The sequence below is a fragment of the Crinia signifera genome, chromosome 7 (assembly GCF_055691185.1).
Source record: "Crinia signifera chromosome 7, ASM5569118v1, whole genome shotgun sequence".
In the NCBI taxonomy this organism is placed as follows: Eukaryota; Metazoa; Chordata; class Amphibia; order Anura; family Myobatrachidae; genus Crinia; species Crinia signifera.
Genome location: NC_139223.1, coordinates 90348952 through 90365921, shown reverse-complemented (window position 1 = coordinate 90365921; position 16970 = coordinate 90348952). Strand labels below are relative to the sequence as shown.

General features: G+C 40.6%; 3 non-coding genes and 3 pseudogenes across 3 annotated transcripts; all 6 read right to left on the bottom strand.

Annotated features, from left to right (window-relative positions):
- Positions 1 to 245: 245 nt before the first annotated feature.
- LOC146022809 (5S ribosomal RNA) lies at positions 246 to 364 on the bottom strand. Its single transcript, XR_014452250.1, has one exon. It is a non-coding gene; the product is annotated as a 5S ribosomal RNA (ribosomal RNA).
- A 344-nt stretch (positions 365 to 708) lies between these two features.
- Positions 709 to 827, bottom strand: LOC146024938 (5S ribosomal RNA; annotated as a pseudogene).
- Positions 828 to 1169: 342 nt separating this feature from the next.
- Positions 1170 to 1288, bottom strand: LOC146023088 (5S ribosomal RNA). Its single transcript, XR_014452517.1, has one exon. It is a non-coding gene; the product is annotated as a 5S ribosomal RNA (ribosomal RNA).
- A 341-nt stretch (positions 1289 to 1629) lies between these two features.
- On the bottom strand, positions 1630 to 1748 carry LOC146024758 (5S ribosomal RNA; annotated as a pseudogene).
- A 345-nt stretch (positions 1749 to 2093) lies between these two features.
- On the bottom strand, positions 2094 to 2212 carry LOC146024768 (5S ribosomal RNA; annotated as a pseudogene).
- A 344-nt stretch (positions 2213 to 2556) lies between these two features.
- LOC146023986 (5S ribosomal RNA) lies at positions 2557 to 2675 on the bottom strand. The gene has a single exon (XR_014453385.1). It is a non-coding gene; the product is annotated as a 5S ribosomal RNA (ribosomal RNA).
- Positions 2676 to 16970: the final 14295 nt, after the last annotated feature.

Below are 16970 nucleotides of genomic sequence, written 5' to 3'. Positions count from 1 at the left end.
GGTAATGTAAAAAGACGTACAGGACATAATATTACCAGGTGGTCTCAAATTAAACTACTAAAGAGGCTCAACACTGTTTAGCTGCCAAAAGCAGTTGGAATTGGGCCTAAACAGTGTGGTAAGTTTTTATGTGATGGCTATTGTGTCTGTTTGACCTCTCCCAAATGTCTGTATTGGCAATAAAAAGAAAAAGTTTCCAATTTAAATAGCTAGAGAATAAAAACAATTTGCCAGTAATGGGAAAAAACCTACAGCACCTGGTGTTCCCATGTGGTCCCCCACCCAAGTACTAACCAGGCCCATCACTGCTTAGCTTCCAAGATCAGACGAGATGGGGTGTATCCAATGTGGTATGACTGTAGGTGAGATACGTGCACTTTTTTGCACTCTTCTACTTCTATAACCAGGTAAGCTAATAAAAAAGTTTCCTAACTGTTTTGGCTTACTGAAAAAAACCATGTGTTGATAATGTAAAAAGACCTACAGGACATGATATTAGCAGGTGGTCTCAAATTAAACTACTAAAGAGGCTCAATACTGTTTAGCTGCCAAAAGCAGTTGGGATTGGGCCTAAACAGTGTGGTAAGTTTTTAGGTGATGGCTATTGTGTCTGTTTGACCTCTCTTTCAAATGTCTGTACTGGCAATAAAAAAAAGTTTCCAATTTAAATAGCTAGAGAATAAAAACAATTTGCCAGTAATTGGAAAAAACTTACAGCACCTGGTGCTCCCATGTAGTCTCCCACCCAAGTACTAACCAGGCCCATCACTGCTTAGCTTCCAAGATCAGACGAGATTAGGCTTATTCAATGTGGTATGGCTGTAGGTGAGATACAGGCACTTTTTTGCCCTCTTCTACTTCTATAACCAGGTAAGCTAATCAAAAAGTTTCCTAACTGTTTTGGCCTACTGAAAAAAATCATGTGTTGATAATGTAAAAAGACCTACAGGACATGATATAAGCATGTGGTCTCAAATTAAACTACTAAAGAGGCTCAACACTGTTTAGCTGCCAAAAGCAGTTGAAATTGGGCCTAAACAGTGTGGTAAGTTTTTAGGTGATGGCTATTGTGTCTGTTTGACCTCTTCCAAATGTCTGTACTGGCAATAAAAAAAAGTTTCCAATTTAAATAGCTAGAGAATAAAAACAATTTGCCAGTAATGGTAAAAAACCTACAGCACCTGGTGTTCCCATGTGGTCACCCACCCAAGTACTAACCAGGCCCATCACTGCTTAGCTTCCAAGATCAGACGAGATTGGGCGTATCCAATGTGGTATGGCTGTAGGTGAGATACAGGCACTTTTTTGCACTCTTCTACTTCTATAACCAGGTAAGCTAAAAAAAAGTTTCCTAACTGTTTTGGCTTACTGAAAAAAAATCATGTGTTGATAATGTAAAAAGACCTACAGGACATGATATAAGCAGGTGGTCTCAAATTAAACTACTAAAGAGGCTCAACACTGTTTTGCTGCCAAAAGCAGTTGGGATTGGGCCTAAGCAGTGTGGTTAGTTTTTAGGTGATGGCTATTGTGTCTGTTTGACCTCTTCCAAATGTCTGTACTGGCAATAAAAAAAGTTTCCAATTTAAATAGCTAGAGAATAAAAACAATTTGCCAGTAATTGGAAAAAACCTACAGCACCTGGTGTTCCCATCTGGTCTCCCACCCAAGTACTAACCAGGCCCATCACTGCTTAGCTTCCAAGATCAGACGAGATTAGGCTTATTCAATGTGGTATGGCTGTGGGTAAGATACAGGCACTTTTTTGCCCTCTTCTACTTCTATAACCAGGTAAGCTAATAAAAAAGTTTCCTAACTGTTTTGGCTTACTGAAAAAAATAATGTGTTGATAATGTAAAAAGACCTACAGGACATGATATAAACATGTGGTCTCAAATTAAACTACTAAAGAGGCTCAACACTGTTTAGCTGCCAAAAGCAGTTGGAATTGGGCCTAAACAGTGTGGTAAGTTTTTAGGTGATGGCTATTGTGTCTGTTTGACCTCTCCCAAATGTCTGTATTGGCAATAAAAAGAAAAAGTTTCCAATTTAAATAGCTAGAGAATAAAAACAATTTGCCAGTAATGGGAAAAATCCTACAGCACCTGGTGTTCCCATGTGGTCTCCCACCCAAGTACTAACCAGGCCCATCACTGCTTAGCTTCCAAGATCAGACGAGATTAGGCTTATTCAATGTGGTATGGCTGTGGGTAAGATACAGGCACTTTTTTGCCCTCTTCTACTTCTATAACCAGGTAAACTAATAAAAAAGTTTCCTAGCTGTTTTGGCTTACTGAAAAAAATCATGTGTTGATAATGTAAAAAGACGTACAGGACATAATATTAGCAGGTGGTCTCAAATTAAACTACTAAAGAGGCTCAATACTGTTTAGCTGCCAAAAGCAGTTGGGATTGGGCCTAAACAGTGTGGTAAGTTTTTAGGTTATGGCTATTGTGTCTGTTTGACCTCTCTTTCAAATGTCTGTACTGGCAATAAAAAAAAGTTTCCAATTTAAATAGCTAGAGAATAAAAACAATTTGCCAGTAATTGGAAATAACCTACAGCACCTGGTGCACCCATGTAGTCTCCCACCCAAGTACTAACCAGGCCCATCACTGCTTAGCTTCCAAGATCAGACGAGATTGGGCGTATCCAATGTGGTATGGCTGTAGGTGAGATACAGGCACTTTTTTGCACTCTTCTACTTCTATAACCAGGTAAGCTAATAAAAAATTTTCCTACTGGCAAATTGTTTTTATTCTCTAGCTATTGAAATTGGAAACTTTTTTTATTGCCAGTACAGACATTTGGAAGAGGTCAAACAGACACAATAGCCATCACCTAAAAACTTACCAGACTGTTTAGGCCCAATCCCAACTGCTTTTGGCAGCTAAACAGTGTTGAGCCTCTTTAGTAGTTTAATTTGAGACCACATGCTTATATCATGTCTTGTAGGTCTTTTTACATTATCAACACATGATTTTTTTCAGTAAGCCAAAACAGTTAGGAAACTTTTTTATTAGCTTACCTGGTTATAGAAGTAGAAGAGGGCAAAAAAGTGCCTGTATCTTACCCACAGCCATACCACATTGAATAAGCCTAATCTTGTCTGATCTTGGAAGCTAAGCAGTGATGGGCCTGGTTAGTACTTGGGTTTTTTATTAGCTTTGAGTTGGGTTTTTTATTAGCGTTGATAAAAAGAGCATTCTTGACAAATTGACTTCCTGGTTGAAGACTATTGCATGATGGTCCCATCAAAAGTGGTAAAATAGAAAACTGTTGGCTGACAGTACATAAACCAATCGGAAAGGATTGTTTTGAATGAGTATTAATGATGGCCATTGTGGCCTTTGCCATTAATGTTGTTACATATCAGTGGTCATTCATTATATTTGACTGACTGGCCTGTGGGCCAATCAGAATATGGGGGCGGGCCTTCACTGGTGTCGTGGGTGGAGCTATGCTCCGTGTCCCAGGAAATAGCAAAACAAAACTTGTAGTTTGAGCTTGACATTGATTGTGTGAAACCATCTGGTTCAACCCGATCAATGTCAAAACTAAGGAACATCGACCATAACCCATCGATGGTTTATAAACATCGATGGCCGATGGCCATCCCTAATGAGAATTGCATCAGCCAATCAGATGATCTAATTTCCAAACTAATTTGCATAAGGAATTTATTTGCTCTCCATAACTTACTTAGGTCCTTCCTCACCCTAGTCTAATTGAAAACCTTCAAAACCAGCCAAAGATGGTTGATAACAAGAACATTCTTGACCAATTGGCTTCCTGGTTGAAGACTATTGCATGATGGTCCCATCAAAAGTAGTAAAATAGAAAACTGTTGACTGACAGTACATAAACCAATCGTAAAGGATTGTTTTGAATGAGTATTAATGATGGCCATTGTGGCCTTTGCCATCAATGTTGTTACATATCAGTGGTCATTCATTATATTTGACTGACTGGCCTATGGGCCAATCAGAATACGGGGGCGGGGTTATGCTCCGTGTCCCAGGAAATAGCAAAACAAAACAAGTAGTTTGAGCTTGACATTGATTTTGTGAAACCATCTGGTTCAACCAGATCAATGTCAAAACTAAGGAACATCGACCATAACCCATCGATGGTTTATAAACATCGATGGCCGATGGCCATCCCTAATGAGAATTGCATCAGCCAATCAGATGGTCTAATTTCCAAACTAATTTGCATAAGGAATTTATTTGCTCTCCATAACTTACTTAGGTCCTTCCTCACCCTAGTCTTATTGAAAACCTTCAAAACCAGCCAAAGATGGTTGATAACAAGAACATTCTTGACCAATTGGCTTCCTGGTTGAAGACTATTGCAGGATGGTCCAATCAAAAGAAGTAAAATAGAAAACTGTTGACTGACAGTATATAAACCAATCGGAAAGGATTGTTTTGAATGAGTATTAATGATGGCCATTGTGGCCTTTGCCATCAATGTTGTTACATATCAGTGGTCATTTATTATATTTGACTGACTGGCCTGTGGGCCAATCAGAATACGGGGGCGGGGCTTCACTGGTGTCGTGGGTGGAGCTATGCTCCATGTCCCAGGAAATAGCAAAACAAAACTAGTAGTTTGAGCTTGACATTGATTGTGTGAAACCATCTGGTTCAACCCGATCGATGTCAAAACTAAGGGACATCGACCATAACCCAACGATGGTTTATAAACATCGATGGCCGATGGCCCTCCCTAATGAGAATTGCATCAGCCAATCAGATGGTCTAATTTCCAAACTAATTTGCATAAGGAATTTATTTGCTCTCCATAACTTACTTAGGTCCTTCCTCACCCTAGTCTAATTGAAAACCTTCAAAACCAGCCAAAGATGGTTGATAACAAGAACATTCTTGACCAATTGGCTTCCTGGTTGAAGACTATTGCATGATGGTCCCATCAAAAGTAGTAAAATAGAAAACTGTTGACTGACAGTACATAATCCAATCGGAAAGGATTGTTTTGAATGAGAATTAATGATGGCCATTGTGGCCTTTGCCATCAATGTTGTTACATATCAGTGGTCATTCATTATATTTGACTGACTGGCCTGTGGACCAATCAGAATATGGGGGCGGGGCTTCACTGGTGTCGTGGGTGGAGCTATGCTCTGTGTCCCAGGAAGTAGCAAAACAAAACTAGTAGTTTGAGCTTGACATTGATTGTGTGAAACCATCTGGTTCAACCCGATCGATGTCAAAACTAAGGAACATCGACCATAACCCATCGATGGTTTATAAACATCGATGGCCGATGGCCGATGGCCATCCCTAATGAGAATTGCATCAGCCAATCAGATGGTCTAATTTCCAAACTAATTTGCATAAGGAATTTATTTGCTCTCCATAACTTACTTAGGTCCTTCCTCACCCTAGTCTTATTGAAAACCTTCAAAACCAGCCAAAGATGGTAATAACAAGAACATTCTTGAGCAATTGGCTTCCTGGTTGAAGACTATTGCATGATGGTCCCATCAAAAGTAGTAAAATAGAAAACTGTTGACTGACTGTACATAAACCAATCGGAAAGGATTGTTTTGAATGAGTATTAATGATGGCCATTGTGGCCTTTGCCATCAATGTTGTTACATATCAGTGGTCATTCATTATATTTGACTGACTGGCCTGTGGGCCAATCAGAATACGGGGGCGGGGCTTCACTGGTGTCGTGGGTGGAGCTATGCTCCGTGTCCCAGGAAATAGCAAAACAAAACTAGTAGTTTGAGCTTGACATTGATTGTGTGAAACCATCTGGTTCAACCCGATCGATGTCAAAACTAAGGAACATCGACCATAACCCATCGATGGTTTATAAACATCGATGGCCGATGGCCATCCCTAATGAGAATTGCATCAGCCAATCAGATGGTCTAATTTCCAAACTAATTTGCATAAGGAATTTATTTGCTCTCCATAACTTACTTAGGTCCTTCCTCACCCTAGTCTATTTGAAAACCTTCAAAACCAGCCAAAGATGGTTGATAACAAGAACATTCTTGACCAATTGGCTTCCTGGTTGAAGACTATTGCATGATGGTCCCATCAAAAGTAGTAAAATAGAAAACTGTTGACTGACAGTACATAAACCAATCGGAAAGGATTGTTTTGAATGAGTATTAATGATGGCCATTGTGGCCTTTGCCATCAATGTTGTTACATATCAGTGGTCATTCATTATATTTGACTGACTGGCCTGTGGGCCAATCAGAATACGGGGGCGGGGCTTCACTGGTGTCGTGGGTGGAGCTATGCTCCGTGTCCCAGGAAATAGCAAAACAAAACTAGTAGTTTGAGCTTGACATTGATTGTGTGAAACCATCTGGTTCAACCCGATCGATGTCAAAACTAAGGAACATCGACCATAACCCATCGATGGTTTATAAACATCGATGGCCGATGGCCATCCCTAATGAGAATTGCATCAGCCAATCAGATGGTCTAATTTCCAAACAAATTTGCATAAGGAATTTATTTGCTCTCCATAACTTACTTAGGTCCTTCCTCACCCTAGTCTAATTGAAAACTTTCAAAACCAGCTAAAGATGGTTGATAACAAGAACATTCTTGACCAATTGGCTTCCTGGTTGAAGACTATTGCATGATGGTCCCATCAAAAGTAGTAATATAGAAAACTGTTGACTGACAGTACATAAACCAATCGGAAAGGATTGATTTGAATGAGTATTAAGGATGGCCATTGTGGCCTTTGCCATCAATGTTGTTACATATCAGTGGTCATTCATTATATTTGACTGACTGGCCTGTGGGCCAATCAGAATACGGGGGCGGAGCTATGCTCCGTGTCCCAGGAAATAGCAAAACAACAGTAGTAGTTTGCGCTTGACATTAATTGTGTGAAACCATCTGGTTCAACCCGATCGATGTCAAAACTAAGGAACATCGACCATAACCCATCGATGGTTTATAAACATCGATGGCCGATGGCCATCCCTAATGAGAATTGCATCAGCCAATCAGATGGTCTAATTTCCAAACTAATTTGCATAAGGAATTTATTTGCTCTCCATAACTTACTTAGGTCCTTCCTCACCCTAGTCTATTTGAAAACAGTCAAAACCAGCAAAAGATGGTTGATAACAAGAACATTCTTGACCAATTGGCTTCCTAGTTGAAGACTATTGCATGATGGTCCCATCAAAAGTAGTAAAATAGAAAACTGTTGACTGACAGTACATAAACCAATCGGAAAGGATTGTTTTGAATGAGTATTAATGATGGCCATTGTGGCCTTTGCCATCAATGTTGTTACATATCAGTGGTCATTCATTATATTTGACTGACTGGCCTGTGTACCAATCAGAATACGGGGGCGGGGCTTCACTGGTGTCGTGGGTGGAGCTATGCTCCGTGTCCCAGGAAATAGCAAAACAAAACTAGTAGTTTGAGCTTGACATTGATTGTGTGAAACCATCTGGTTCAACCCGATCAATGTCAAAACTAAGGAACATCGACCATAACCCATCGATGGTTTATAAACATCGATGGCCGATGGCCATCCCTAATGAGAATTGCATCAGCCAATCAGATGGTCTAATTTCCAAACTAATTTGCATAAGGAATTTATTTGCTCTCCATAACTTACTTAGGTCCTTCCTCACCCTAGTCTAATTGAAAACCTTCAAAACCAGCTAAAGATGGTTGATAACAAGAACATTCTTGACCAATTGGCTTCCTGGTTGAAGACTATTGCATGATGGTCCCATCAAAAGTAGTAATATAGAAAACTGTTGACTGACAGTACATAAACCAATCGGAAAGGATTGATTTGAATGAGTATTAAGGATGGCCATTGTGGCCTTTGCCATCAATGTTGTTACATATCAGTGGTCATTCATTATATTTGACTGACTGGCCTGTGGGCCAATCAGAATACGGGGGCGGAGCTATGCTCCGTGTCCCAGGAAATAGCAAAACAACACTAGTAGTTTGAGCTTGACATTAATTGTGTGAAACCATCTGGTTCAACCCGATCGATGTCAAAACTAAGGAACATCGACCATAACCCATCGATGGTTTATAAACATCGATGGCCGATGGCCAATGGCCATCCCTAATGAGAATTGCATCAGCCAATCAGATGGTCTAATTTCCAAACTAATTTGCATAAGGAATTTATTTGCTCTCCATAACTTACTTAGGTCCTTCCTCACCCTAGTCTAATTGAAAACCTTCAAAACCAGCCAAAGATGGTTGATAACAAGAACATTCTTGACCAATTGGCTTCCTGGTTGAAGACTATTGCATGGTGGTCCCATCAAAAGTAGTAAAATAGAAAACTGTTGACTGACAGTACATAAACAAATCGGAAAGGACTGTTTTGAATGAGTATTAATGATGGCCATTGTGGCCTTTGCCATCAATGTTGTTACATATCAGTGGTCATTCATTATATTTGACTGACTGGCCTGTGGGCCAATCAGAATACGGGGGCGGGGCTTCACTGGTGTCGTGGGTGGAGCTATGCTCCGTGTCCCAGGAAATAGCAAAACAACACTAGTAGTTTGAGCTTGACATTGATTGTGTGAAACCATCTGGTTCAACCCGATCGATGTCAAAACTAAGGAACATCGACCATAACCCATCGATGGTTTATAAACATTGATGGCCGATGGCCGATGGCCGATGGCCATCCCTAATGAGAATTGCATCAGCCAATCAGATGGTCTAATTTCCAAACTAATTTGCATAAGGAATTTATTTGCTCTCCATAACTTACTTAGGTCCTTCCTCACCCTAGTCTATTTGAAAACAGTCAAAACCAGCCAAAGATGGTTGATAACAAGAACATTCTTGACCAATTGGCTTCCTAGTTGAAGACTATTGCATGATGGTCCCATCAAAAGTAGTAAAATAGAAAACTGTTGACTGACAGTACATAAACCAATTGGAAAGGATTGTTTTGAATGAGTATTAATGATGGCCATTGTGGCCTTTGCCATCAATGTTGTTACATATCAGTGGTCATTCATTATATTTGACTGACTGGCCTGTGGACCAATCAGAATATGGGGGCGGGGCTTCACTGGTGTCGTGGGTGGAGCTATGCTCTGTGTCCCAGGAAGTAGCAAAACAAAACTAGTAGTTTGAGCTTGACATTGATTGTGTGAAACCATCTGGTTCAACCCGATCGATGTCAAAACTAAGGAACATCGACCATAACCCATCGATGGTTTATAAACATCGATGGCCGATGGCCGATGGCCGATGGCCATCCCTAATGAGAATTGCATCAGCCAATCAGATGGTCTAATTTCAAAACTAATTTGCATAAGGAATTTATTTGCTCTCCATAACTTACTTAGGTCCTTCCTCACCCTAGTCTTATTGAAAACCTTCAAAACCAGCCAAAGATGGTAATAACAAGAACATTCTTGAGCAATTGGCTTCCTGGTTGAAGACTATTGCATGATGGTCCCATCAAAAGTAGTAAAATAGAAAACTGTTGACTGACTGTACATAAACCAATCGGAAAGGATTGTTTTGAATGAGTATTAATGATGGCCATTGTGGCCTTTGCCATCAATGTTGTTACATATCAGTGGTCATTCATTATATTTGACTGACTGGCCTGTGGGCCAATCAGAATACGGGGGCGGGGCTTCACTGGTGTCGTGGGTGGAGCTATGCTCCGTGTCCCAGGAAATAGCAAAACAAAACTAGTAGTTTGAGCTTGACATTGATTGTGTGAAACCATCTGGTTCAACCCGATCGATGTCAAAACTAAGGAACATCGACCATAACCCATCGATGGTTTATAAACATTGATGGCCGATGGCCGATGGCCATCCCTAATGAGAATTGCATCAGCCAATCAGATGGTCTAATTTCCAAACTAATTTGCATAAGGAATTTATTTGCTCTCCATAACTTACTTAGGTCCTTCCTCACCCTAGTCTATTTGAAAACAGTCAAAACCAGCAAAAGATGGTTGATAACAAGAACATTCTTGACCAATTGGCTTCCTGGTTGAAGACTATTGCATGATGGTCCCATCAAAAGTAGTAAAATAGAAAACTGTTGACTGACAGTACATAAACCAATCGGAAAGGATTGTTTTGAATGAGTATTAATGATGGCCATTGTGGCCTTTGCCATCAATGTTGTTACATATCAGTGGTCATTCATTATATTTGACTGACTGGCCTGTGGGCCAATCAGAATACGGGGGCGGAGCTATGCTCCGTGTCCCAGGAAATAGCAAAACAACACTAGTAGTTTGAGCTTGACATTAATTGTGTGAAACCATCTGGTTCAACCCGATCGATGTCAAAACTAAGGAACATCGACCATAACCCATCGATGGTTTATAAACATCGATGGCCGATGGCCAATGGCCATCCCTAATGAGAATTGCATCAGCCAATCAGATGGTCTAATTTCCAAACTAATTTGCATAAGGAATTTATTTGCTCTCCATAACTTACTTAGGTCCTTCCTCACCCTAGTCTAATTGAAAACCTTCAAAACCAGCCAAAGATGGTTGATAACAAGAACATTCTTGACCAATTGGCTTCCTGGTTGAAGACTATTGCATGGTGGTCCCATCAAAAGTAGTAAAATAGAAAACTGTTGACTGACAGTACATAAACAAATCGGAAAGGATTGTTTTGAATGAGTATTAATGATGGCCATTGTGGCCTTTGCCATCAATGTTGTTACATATCAGTGGTCATTCATTATATTTGACTGACTGGCCTGTGGGCCAATCAGAATACGGGGGCGGGGCTTCACTGGTGTCGTGGGTGGAGCTATGCTCCGTGTCCCAGGAAATAGCAAAACAAAACTAGTAGTTTGAGCTTGACATTGATTGTGTGAAACCATCTGGTTCAACCCGATCGATGTCAAAACTAAGGAACATCGACCATAACCCATCGATGGTTTATAAACATTGATGGCCGATGGCCGATGGCCGATGGCCATCCCTAATGAGAATTGCATCAGCCAATCAGATGGTCTAATTTCCAAACTAATTTGCATAAGGAATTTATTTGCTCTCCATAACTTACTTAGGTCCTTCCTCACCCTAGTCTATTTGAAAACAGTCAAAACCAGCCAAAGATGGTTGATAACAAGAACATTCTTGACCAATTGGCTTTCTAGTTGAAGACTATTGCATGATGGTCCCATCAAAAGTAGTAAAATAGAAAACTGTTGACTGACAGTACATAAACCAATTGGAAAGGATTGTTTTGAATGAGTATTAATGATGGCCATTGTGGCCTTTGCCATCAATGTTGTTACATATCAGTGGTCATTCATTATATTTGACTGACTGGCCTGTGGACCAATCAGAATATGGGGGCGGGGCTTCACTGGTGTCGTGGGTGGAGCTATGCTCTGTGTCCCAGGAAGTAGCAAAACAAAACTAGTAGTTTGAGCTTGACATTGATTGTGTGAAACCATCTGGTTCAACCCGATCGATGTCAAAACTAAGAAACATCGACCATAACCCATCGATGGTTTATAAACATCGATGGCCGATGGCCGATGGCCATCCCTAATGAGAATTGCATCAGCCAATCAGATGGTCTAATTTCCAAACTAATTTGCATAAGGAATTTATTTGCTCTCCATAACTTACTTAGGTCCTTCCTCACCCTAGTCTAATTGAAAACATTCAAAACCAGCTAAAGATGGTTGATAACAAGAACATTTTTGACCAATTGGCTTCCTGGTTGAAGACTATTGCATGATGGTCCCATCAAAAGTAGTAATATAGAAAACTGTTGACTGACAGTACATAAACCAATCGGAAAGGATTGATTTGAATGAGTATTAAGGATGGCCATTGTGGCCTTTGCCATCAATGTTGTTACATATCAGTGGTCATTCATTATATTTGACTGACTGGCCTGTGGGCCAATCAGAATACGGGGGCGGGGCTTCACTGGTGTCGTGGGTGGAGCTATGCTCCGTGTCCCAGGAAATAGCAAAACAAAACTAGTAGTTTGAGCTTGACATTGATTGTGTGAAACCATCTGGTTCAACCCGATCGATGTCAAAACTAAGGAACATCGACCATAACCCATCGATGGTTTATAAACATCGATGGCCGATGGCCATCCCTAATGAGAATTGCATCAGCCAATCAGATGGTCTAATTTCCAAACTAATTTGCATAAGGAATTTATTTGCTCTCCATAACTTACTTAGGTCCTTCCTCACCCTAGTCTATTTGAAAACCTTCATAACCAGCCAAAGATGATTGATAACAAGAACATTCTTGACCAATTGGCTTCCTGGTTGAAGACTATTGCATGATGGTGCCATCAAAGGTAGTAAAGTAGAAAACTGTTGACTGACCGTACATAAACCAATCGGAAAGGATTGTTTTGAATGAGTATTAATGATGGCCATTGTGGCCTTTGCCATCAATGTTGTTACATAACAGTGGTCATTCATTATATTTGACTGACTGGCCTGTGGGCCAATCAGAATACGGGGGCGGGGCTTCACTGGTGTCGTGGGTGGAGCTATGCTCCGTGTCCCAGGAAATAGCAAAACAAAACTAGTAGTTTGAGCTTGACATTGATTGTGTGAAACCATCTGGTTCAACCCGATCGATGTCAAAACTAAGGAACATCGACCATAACCCATCGATGGTTTATAAACATTGATGGCCGATGGCCGATGGCCATCCCTAATGAGAATTGCATCAGCCAATCAGATGGTCTAATTTCCAAACTAATTTGCATAAGGAATTTATTTGCTCTCCATAACTTACTTAGGTCCTTCCTCACCCTAGTCTATTTGAAAACCTTCAAAACCAGCCAAAGATGGTTGATAACAAGAACATTCTTGACCTATTGGCTTCCTGGTTGAAGACTATTGCATGATGGTCCAATCAAAAGAAGTAAAATAGAAAACTGTTGACTGACAGTACATAAACCAATCGGAAAGGATTGTTTTGAATAAGTATTAATGATGGCCATTGTGGCCTTTGCCATCAATGTTGTTACATATCAGTGGTCATTCATTATATTTGACTGACTGGCCTGTGGGCCAATCAGAATACGGGGGCGGAGCTATGCTCCGTGTCCCAGGAAATAGCAAAACAACACTAGTAGTTTGAGCTTGACATTAATTGTGTGAAACCATCTGGTTCAACCCGATCGATGTCAAAACTAAGGAACATCGACCATAACCCATCGATGGTTTATAAACATCGATGGCCGATGGCCAATGGCCATCCCTAATGAGAATTGCATCAGCCAATCAGATGGTCTAATTTCCAAACTAATTTGCATAAGGAATTTATTTGCTCTCCATAACTTACTTAGGTCCTTCCTCACCCTAGTCTAATTGAAAACCTTCAAAACCAGCCAAAGATGGTTGATAACAAGAACATTCTTGACCAATTGGCTTCCTGGTTGAAGACTATTGCATGGTGGTCCCATCAAAAGTAGTAAAATAGAAAACTGTTGACTGACAGTACATAAACAAATCGGAAAGGATTGTTTTGAATGAGTATTAATGATGGCCATTGTGGCCTTTGCCATCAATGTTGTTACATATCAGTGGTCATTCATTATATTTGACTGACTGGCCTGTGGGCCAATCAGAATACGGGGGCGGGGCTTCACTGGTGTCGTGGGTGGAGCTATGCTCCGTGTCCCAGGAAATAGCAAAACAAAACTAGTAGTTTGAGCTTGACATTGATTGTGTGAAACCATCTGGTTCAACCCGATCGATGTCAAAACTAAGGAACATCGACCATAACCCATCGATGGTTTATAAACATTGATGGCCGATGGCCGATGGCCGATGGCCATCCCTAATGAGAATTGCATCAGCCAATCAGATGGTCTAATTTCCAAACTAATTTGCATAAGGAATTTATTTGCTCTCCATAACTTACTTAGGTCCTTCCTCACCCTAGTCTATTTGAAAACAGTCAAAACCAGCCAAAGATGGTTGATAACAAGAACATTCTTGACCAATTGGCTTTCTAGTTGAAGACTATTGCATGATGGTCCCATCAAAAGTAGTAAAATAGAAAACTGTTGACTGACAGTACATAAACCAATTGGAAAGGATTGTTTTGAATGAGTATTAATGATGGCCATTGTGGCCTTTGCCATCAATGTTGTTACATATCAGTGGTCATTCATTATATTTGACTGACTGGCCTGTGGACCAATCAGAATATGGGGGCGGGGCTTCACTGGTGTCGTGGGTGGAGCTATGCTCTGTGTCCCAGGAAGTAGCAAAACAAAACTAGTAGTTTGAGCTTGACATTGATTGTGTGAAACCATCTGGTTCAACCCGATCGATGTCAAAACTAAGAAACATCGACCATAACCCATCGATGGTTTATAAACATCGATGGCCGATGGCCGATGGCCATCCCTAATGAGAATTGCATCAGCCAATCAGATGGTCTAATTTCCAAACTAATTTGCATAAGGAATTTATTTGCTCTCCATAACTTACTTAGGTCCTTCCTCACCCTAGTCTAATTGAAAACATTCAAAACCAGCTAAAGATGGTTGATAACAAGAACATTTTTGACCAATTGGCTTCCTGGTTGAAGACTATTGCATGATGGTCCCATCAAAAGTAGTAATATAGAAAACTGTTGACTGACAGTACATAAACCAATCGGAAAGGATTGATTTGAATGAGTATTAAGGATGGCCATTGTGGCCTTTGCCATCAATGTTGTTACATATCAGTGGTCATTCATTATATTTGACTGACTGGCCTGTGGGCCAATCAGAATACGGGGGCGGGGCTTCACTGGTGTCGTGGGTGGAGCTATGCTCCGTGTCCCAGGAAATAGCAAAACAAAACTAGTAGTTTGAGCTTGACATTGATTGTGTGAAACCATCTGGTTCAACCCGATCGATGTCAAAACTAAGGAACATCGACCATAACCCATCGATGGTTTATAAACATCGATGGCCGATGGCCATCCCTAATGAGAATTGCATCAGCCAATCAGATGGTCTAATTTCCAAACTAATTTGCATAAGGAATTTATTTGCTCTCCATAACTTACTTAGGTCCTTCCTCACCCTAGTCTATTTGAAAACCTTCATAACCAGCCAAAGATGATTGATAACAAGAACATTCTTGACCAATTGGCTTCCTGGTTGAAGACTATTGCATGATGGTGCCATCAAAGGTAGTAAAGTAGAAAACTGTTGACTGACCGTACATAAACCAATCGGAAAGGATTGTTTTGAATGAGTATTAATGATGGCCATTGTGGCCTTTGCCATCAATGTTGTTACATATCAGTGGTCATTCATTATATTTGACTGACTGGCCTGTGGGCCAATCAGAATACGGGGGCGGGGCTTCACTGGTGTCGTGGGTGGAGCTATGCTCCGTGTCCCAGGAAATAGCAAAACAAAACTAGTAGTTTGAGCTTGACATTGATTGTGTGAAACCATCTGGTTCAACCCGATCGATGTCAAAACTAAGGAACATCGACCATAACCCATCGATGGTTTATAAACATTGATGGCCGATGGCCGATGGCCATCCCTAATGAGAATTGCATCAGCCAATCAGATGGTCTAATTTCCAAACTAATTTGCATAAGGAATTTATTTGCTCTCCATAACTTACTTAGGTCCTTCCTCACCCTAGTCTATTTGAAAACCTTCAAAACCAGCCAAAGATGGTTGATAACAAGAACATTCTTGACCTATTGGCTTCCTGGTTGAAGACTATTGCATGATGGTCCAATCAAAAGAAGTAAAATAGAAAACTGTTGACTGACAGTACATAAACCAATCGGAAAGGATTGTTTTGAATAAGTATTAATGATGGCCATTGTGGCCTTTGCCATCAATGTTGTTACATATCAGTGGTCATTCATTATATTTGACTGACTGGCCTGTGGGCCAATCAGAATACGGGGGCGGGCCTTCACTGGTGTCGTGGGTGGAGCTATGCTCCGTGTCCCAGGAAATAGCAAAACAAAACTAGTAGTTTGAGCTTGACATTGATTGTGTGAAACCATCTGGTTCAATCCGATCGATGTCAAAACTAAGGAACATCGACCATAACCCATCGATGGTTTATAAACATCGATGGCCGATGGCCATCCCTAATGAGAATTGCATCAGCCAATCAGATGGTCTAATTTCCAAACTAATTTGCATAAGGAATTTATTTGCTCTCCATAACTTACTTAGGTCCTTCCTCACCCTAGTCTAATTGAAAACCTTCAAAACCAGCCAAAGATGGTTGATAACAAGAACATTCTTGACCAATTGGCTTCCTGGTTGAAGACTATTGCATGATGGTCCCATCAAAAGTAGTAAAATAGAAAACTGTTGACTGACAGTACATAAACCAATCGGAAAGGATTGTTTTGAATGAGTATTAATGATGGCCATTGTGGCCTTTGCCATCAATGTTGTTACATATCAGTGGTCATTCATTATATTTGACTAACTGGCCTGTGGGCCAATCAGAATACGGTGGCGGGGCTTCACTGGTGTCGTGGGTGGAGCTATGCTCCGTGTCCCAGGAAATAGCAAAACAAAACTAGTAGTTTGAGCTTGACATTGATTGTGTGAAACCATCTGGTTCAACCCGATCGATGTCAAAACTAAGGAACATCGACCATAACCCATCGATGGTTTATAAACATCGATGGCCGATGGCCATCCCTAATGAGAATTGCATCAGCCAATCAGATGGTCTAATTTCCAAACTAATTTGCATAAGGAATTTATTTGCTCTCCATAACTTACTTAGGTCCTTCCTCACCCTAGTCTATTTGAAAACAGTCAAAACCAGCCAAAGATGGTTGATAACAAGAACATTCTTGACCAATTGGCTTCCTAGTTGAAGACTATTGCATGATGGTCCCATCAAAAGTAGTAAAATAGAAAACTGTTGACTGACAGTACATAAACCAATTGGAAAGGATTGTTTTGAATGAGTATTAATGA